This window comes from Siphateles boraxobius, unplaced genomic scaffold (assembly GCF_051911475.1).
Source record: "Siphateles boraxobius isolate OS27281-9 unplaced genomic scaffold, OSU_SipBor_1 55, whole genome shotgun sequence".
In the NCBI taxonomy this organism is placed as follows: Eukaryota; Metazoa; Chordata; class Actinopteri; order Cypriniformes; family Leuciscidae; genus Siphateles; species Siphateles boraxobius.
The window spans coordinates 11,863,981-11,869,980 of NW_027509181.1; the positions used below are offsets into that span (position 1 = coordinate 11,863,981).

General features: G+C 40.9%; 1 protein-coding gene across 1 annotated transcript in view; it reads right to left on the reverse strand.

The window, feature by feature from the left end:
• The window catches only part of mmp25b (matrix metallopeptidase 25b), a 52,371-nt gene extending 50,089 nt beyond the window's left edge, over positions 1-2,282 (reverse strand). Inside the window, exon 1 of the mRNA XM_077205767.1 lies at positions 2,195-2,282. The gene's annotated coding sequence lies outside the window, so the exon portion shown is untranslated. The remainder of the gene's footprint in view (positions 1-2,194) is intronic.
• Positions 2,283-6,000: the final 3,718 nt, after the last annotated feature.

Sequence of the window (6,000 nt, forward strand, 5' to 3'; positions counted from 1 at the left end):
TGTTTGACATTCCTTTTCAGTATTTTCAGTGTTTCAACAATATGTGTTTAGAATCAACATCACATTGTAACATTGATCAAACCATATTACCAAAGATTATTTTTGTTAATTTCAGTGTTAATTCAACAGCAGTGATGTAGATTCAACATCATAGTGTAATGTTGATTCAATAGCATTACCATTGATTTTTTGTTCAACATACAGTAGTTTCGACATTAACTGAGTGTGCAAAAGTGATGTTGATAAAATATCACTTTTTAATGTTGAATCAATACTATTACCGTTGATTTTTGGTTGAAATCTCAACATTGTTTTACCATTAACTGAGGGTGCAAGAGTGATACTAAAGCAACATCACTTTGTAACGTTCAAATTCAATGCAAATATTATTGCTTCAACACTGAGTCAACATTGTATTGTATCAATGTCACCATGCTATCTGGGATGAAACCATCACTCACTTTCTCAAACCCTTAAACACAAAACCAAATTTTCAAATCACATTCAGAGAACTTCTGACTCTTCTGGCAAAATCAAACAATTGCCTCAAAACAATTTTAGCTGTGCTCAAAATCAAACAATGCGAGTCAATTTTATAAACACTACAGATCATTCGTTAGACTCTAGGCTACATCAGAACACAGAAAGCATGCAGTTACAGAAAAAAGTATATTGTAACAAAGTAAATACATTTTGCAATACTGTATGTATAAGTATAGTAATGACAACTTACAGTACAATATACAATAAATGGTATACTGTATGCACTGCAAGTATATAGTATTGTACTGAATATTGTATAGTGGGCCTATCGAATGTCTGTATATTCAACACTTGCACACTGTGAAAATACAGTGACCCAACGGCAAGAGCAAAAAAGGTTACAGTAAAAAACTCTAAATGAAAAGCGATACAGTAAAGTACACTCAGAAGAGTTGTGCAACTGCGAAATCAAGGTCAGTGAGAGAGATTATATTCAGCATCATGTCTTCATGTTGAAGTTTTGCAAAAAGAGTTCATGAGATTTGCAAATAGTGTTTTAACTACCTGAACTTGTTTAATGTTTTACAGACAGAGTGATTTATTCGACAAATTGCATGGTTTAGGCTATTGAGAATTTGATTCAGAGAATAGGGTTTAGTATTTTACCAATTCAGAAAAACTGTAATAAAAGCAGATTCTAATCAAGTTTTATAATAAAATTATCATGTATTTTTAATGGTGTAATTTTACACATTACAATTTCCTTTTACATTTCTGCCGTTTCACAAATTATTTTGTGGCTCTTTTTTATTATTTAGATTTAGTTTTTTAAAAACTGCTGAAATGTCTAAAATTGTCTTTTCTTAATGGCTATCCCATAATAACACAAGTGTTCAATAATCTGTATCTTTTTCCTGGGCAATAACAGAGAAAATGTTCAATAGCTTTTTTTAAGCCGACACAGAAATGTACTTTTAAAAATAAACCTAAATATCCCATTGCATTTGCTGTAAAACTGTCACCTGGTTGCCATAAATTCAATGTAAAAAAATAAAATAAAATAAAATCTGCTATTATGCATTGGACTATTGCTGCCAAACCTTATGTCATTAATTAATTATTTCATGTTAATTAACCAAACTACTTGAAGTACCAAAACATGCTTGTTATTTTAGAATAATAAATGACAATACAGCTGGTAAATTAGAAAGCCACATGATAAATCAGAGTTCATCGTAAGTGGCTTTACTATAAATGCATAAACATTCTCTAAACAACACCTAATGCACATTACTGATAACAAAAATAAGAAGAAACGTAATTATTCATTTAAATTATAATGTATCATGCAGGGACGTATGAGTACATCCTTTTATTGTTTTTTGCTGTAAATTATACAAATTATACAGGTTTTAATTTAAAAACATTATATGAGCATGACAGTAAAATTACATATAATATGATATTTTAAGGTATCTTACAGGTTATTAACATTGTTATTTTATTTTTGGTAGCTAAACATTAACAAACATTTTGTATTCAGTGCATACTCTGAGAAAAAGTGGGACACCTAGCCCATGTTCAAAAATAAAGCTTGAATTCTGTTACTCAGATGTTCAGACTTTTGTTTTTACCAACATTTGTGGATTCAGTGCGGCAGTTAATAAAATTATAAGAAAGTACAAAGAAAAATAGTACAAATCTGACTCACCAGTTGTTACATTACGAGGAGTGCGTCCACAATATTATCCCTCTATTTGAAGTGTTATTAAAGGTTTACTTCCCACTTGCTTTGTTAACAATGACCTGTGTGCATGGAGTGACAGAGAGATGCATCTGCAAGAGAGAGAGAGAGAGAGAGAGAGAGAGAGAGAGAGAGAGAGAGAGAGAGAGAGAGAGAGAGAGTGACACAGCGAGTTAACATCAGTGTCAAGTTTGAACTTAATGCCAGCGAGAGAGAGAGAGAGAGAGAGCAGCAAAAACCCTTGAGAGATAATGGAGTGATGATAAAGACGAAGAGGGGAACGGCAGCAAAGAGCACAGTTTAATATTAATTAGCTTGCACACGTTAAAAGAAAAGTGGGATTTGGGAGGGAAATGTGAGGTCATTGACATGGGCCTGAAGTGGGAATGTTTTCATTTCTCTTCATTTTGATCATTGGCTGAATCTGCAGAGTTTAGTTGCTAAATGAAGCGAATACATACATACATGATTGAATAAAAAAAATATTTAAATAATACTAATATATACTTAAATAAATAAATAAATAAATGTAATGTGAACATTTCTAAATAGTGCTGTAAATAGTCTATCCCAGTTGCACTTTACCCCTCTGAAAGATGATGCCTGTGTTACAGTAATATAGATACACTACTGTATAGAGTGCTGCAGGGTTAGTGTATTTTCAGGCCAATCCAGAAGTTAGCATCACCCTGGTTCCCTCAACAAAAACCCCAATAGGATTTTTTCCTTAGCTTTTGGATAATTGCGGAAAAATAAGGTCTGTGGCTAACAAAAGCTTTTGATTCTGACACGTTTTGTTCATCATGATAATCTTCACAAATGAACACAATGAATTTTGAAGCGTAGATACAATCAGCAGAATTCAAAAGCTAAGCAGGCTAACTAACTATAGGCTACATCCCGATCACATGACTTTAACGTAAACATCTCTAACCTTTCAAACCCTTTAAGACATTGTTAAAAATAAAAAAAGCCATGATAGCATTTCTGTGAATCTCCAAAAGAGGGAAAAAATATTGTGAGATAGATTACAGCAGTAAGAAGAGAGAAAATTGTGTGAATTTTTCAAATTGTATGTTGTGGAAGGAATAAGAGCACAATGAGAGTGTGTGTGTGTGTGTGTGTGTGTGTGTGTGTGTGTGTGTGTGTGTGTGTGTGTGTGTGTGTGTGTGTGTGTGTGTGTGTGTGTGTGTGTGTGTGTGTGTGTGTGTGTGTGTGTGTGTGTGTGTGTGTGTGTGTGTGATTTTAGGTTAGGGAACAGGGGGATGCCACATTACTTTATTTCCAGTTGACAAGACTTTACATCCCCCACTTCTCTGTCTATCTCATACACACTTCTTTATTAAACAGTCATATTTAGAAGCATATGCTGTGCTCTAAAGTGCTAAAATAACTTTTTAAGAAGAGAGAGGTTGTGAAGGAAGAAAGACGACAATAAAGGGGAGGGTTTGTTTAATTGTTTATTTTAAAGTTAGACACTTGGCGTAAGATGACCCCTTTGTCATGATTCTGCCTTAGTGTTCTTGATTTTCCCTGGTCGTGAGGCAGGATCATGACAGAATCATGTTTTATGTACAAGCGCATGGTCTGTTATTTGGGCCATGTGCTTGTGTTGTCTTGTTATGTAACTCCGCCCCCTTGTTACCCTCGTCTTGTCATTATTGTCTAGTCAGTTTCACCTGTCCTGGTCATTAGTGTTCCCTATATAATCCCCTTGTGTTTGCTGTCCTGGGTCGGTTCATTGTTTGATACTGCGATTCCTATCTGCGTGTTTACTTACCTGTGATTACCTTGTGAGAGTTTTGTCTACTGTACCTGTTTCTGTTGTTAGTTTATAGTCTAGTTTAGTCATTCCTGTTCCAGTCCTGTTTTTCCCCCTTGTGGGTTTTGTTTTCCCTGTTTTTGTCTATTATTTAACGTTGTCAACGCATCCTGTCTGCGCCTGGGTTCATCCGCCACCCACATAACAGAATGAACCGACCAAGACCGAACCCTGCAGACGTTTGCCCGTCCCTGCCAAGCGTTATCAGAGAAGTCTGGTTGTCTTCTCCCCTCAACAAGAGGAGTGTCACCTAGTGATGGTGAGATGAAGCTTCATAAAGCATTGAAGCGTTCCATCCAATTGGTTCACTCATGTACCGAAGCTTCATGGTGCTTCATTTGCTCTATTGTGCCATCAAGTGGACAATAAATGTAAAACGTGCAGTGTGATTATAATGACATCGCATGGTTCCATCGGGAAAAAAAAGAAGCTTGAATAGATTGCTAACAAACTCGCAAAGTCCCAAGTCCACAAAATGTGAGGGGGAATCCATTGCATTTTGCTGGCCCTTATATTTCAAATAGACCGCCAAACCGCGAACCACTTCCTGAAGCAGTCACGTGGTACAGGCGGCTCGTGAGGCTTCAAACGTCACCAGATACGTCACCGACACAAGCCTCGATACGCGCTTCACAGAAATCATCCCGGATTACTCGACACACGCTTCGAAGCCTCGATACGGGAGGACACATCACTAGTGTCACCCTTCCATACTCACCCGAGGGTGAGTGGATCTTGTCGAACTTCTCTCGTCTGTATGACCGCTTCTCCCGGGAGGAGTCCAAGGCGGCATCCTCGAGGTCTTCACCTTCTGCCCGCCTACCTATCATTCCCGAGGGTCGAATGATGGGCGTCGCGACGCTTGGGGACCAGGCTGGTTCCCCCACGACTCCAGAGGCGTCTCCCACACCCGCTGACCTCTGTGGTAAACGAGGGAGACGGGTTTCTTGGGATTCCCCCTCGGAGTCATCGTCATCTGAGCTCACCCTACCAGAAGTGGTCTTTCCAGTTCCTGTTTTGTCTTCCGCTGAGCCCGTCCAGCCGATCACGAGTCCTGCTGTAACCATTGCTTCCCGACCTAGGAGAAAGAGGAGGAAGAGGGGAGCCTCCCATCCTTCAAACGCTGTTCCAGAGCCCGCTACTGCAAGCGCTGTCCCAGAGCCCGCTGCTGCAACTGACAGCTCAGAATGCAGGTCTGCTGCATTAAGCGCTGTTCCTGAATCTGCAGCCGCGACTGCTGTTCCTGAGGCTGCAACAGTTAGCGCTGTTCCAGAGTCTGCAGCCATGACCGCTGTTCCTGAGGCTGCAACTATAAGCATTGTTCCAGAGTCTGTGGCTGAGAGCGCTGTTCCGGAAGCTGCAACGCTAAGCGCTGTTCCTGAGTCTGCAGCTGTGACCGCTGTTCCGGAGGCGGCATCTGTGAACGCTTGTCCTGAATCTGCTACTGCAAGCGCTGTTCCTGAATCAGCAGCTGGTTGCCCGGTTACCGAATCTGCCTCTGTGAGAGCTGCGGCCGATCAAGCTGCAGAAGCAGTCCTGCAAGCGGTGTCTGCTCGTCAGAGGTTGCCTATCATTGTTGCTGCTGAGACCCTAGCAGACTACCTTGCCAAGCTTGTCAAGATCCTCGATGTGCCCGTCATGTCCCGAGCCCACTGTGTCTGTGAGCTCTATTCCCAAGCCTACCCCTGTGAGCGCCGCACCCGATCCTGTCCCTGTGAGCGCCGCACCCGATCCTGTCCCTGTGAGCGCCGCACCCGATCCTGTCCCTGTGAGCGCCGCACCCGATCCTGTCCCTGTGAGCGCCGCACCCGATCCTGTCCCTGTGAGCGCCGCACCCGATCCTGTCCCTGTGAGCGCTGCACCTGATCCTGTCCCTGTGAGTGTTGCACCCAAGTCTGCCACTGAGCGCTGCACCCAGTCCTGCCCCTTCGCCTGCCATGTTCCCCGTCAG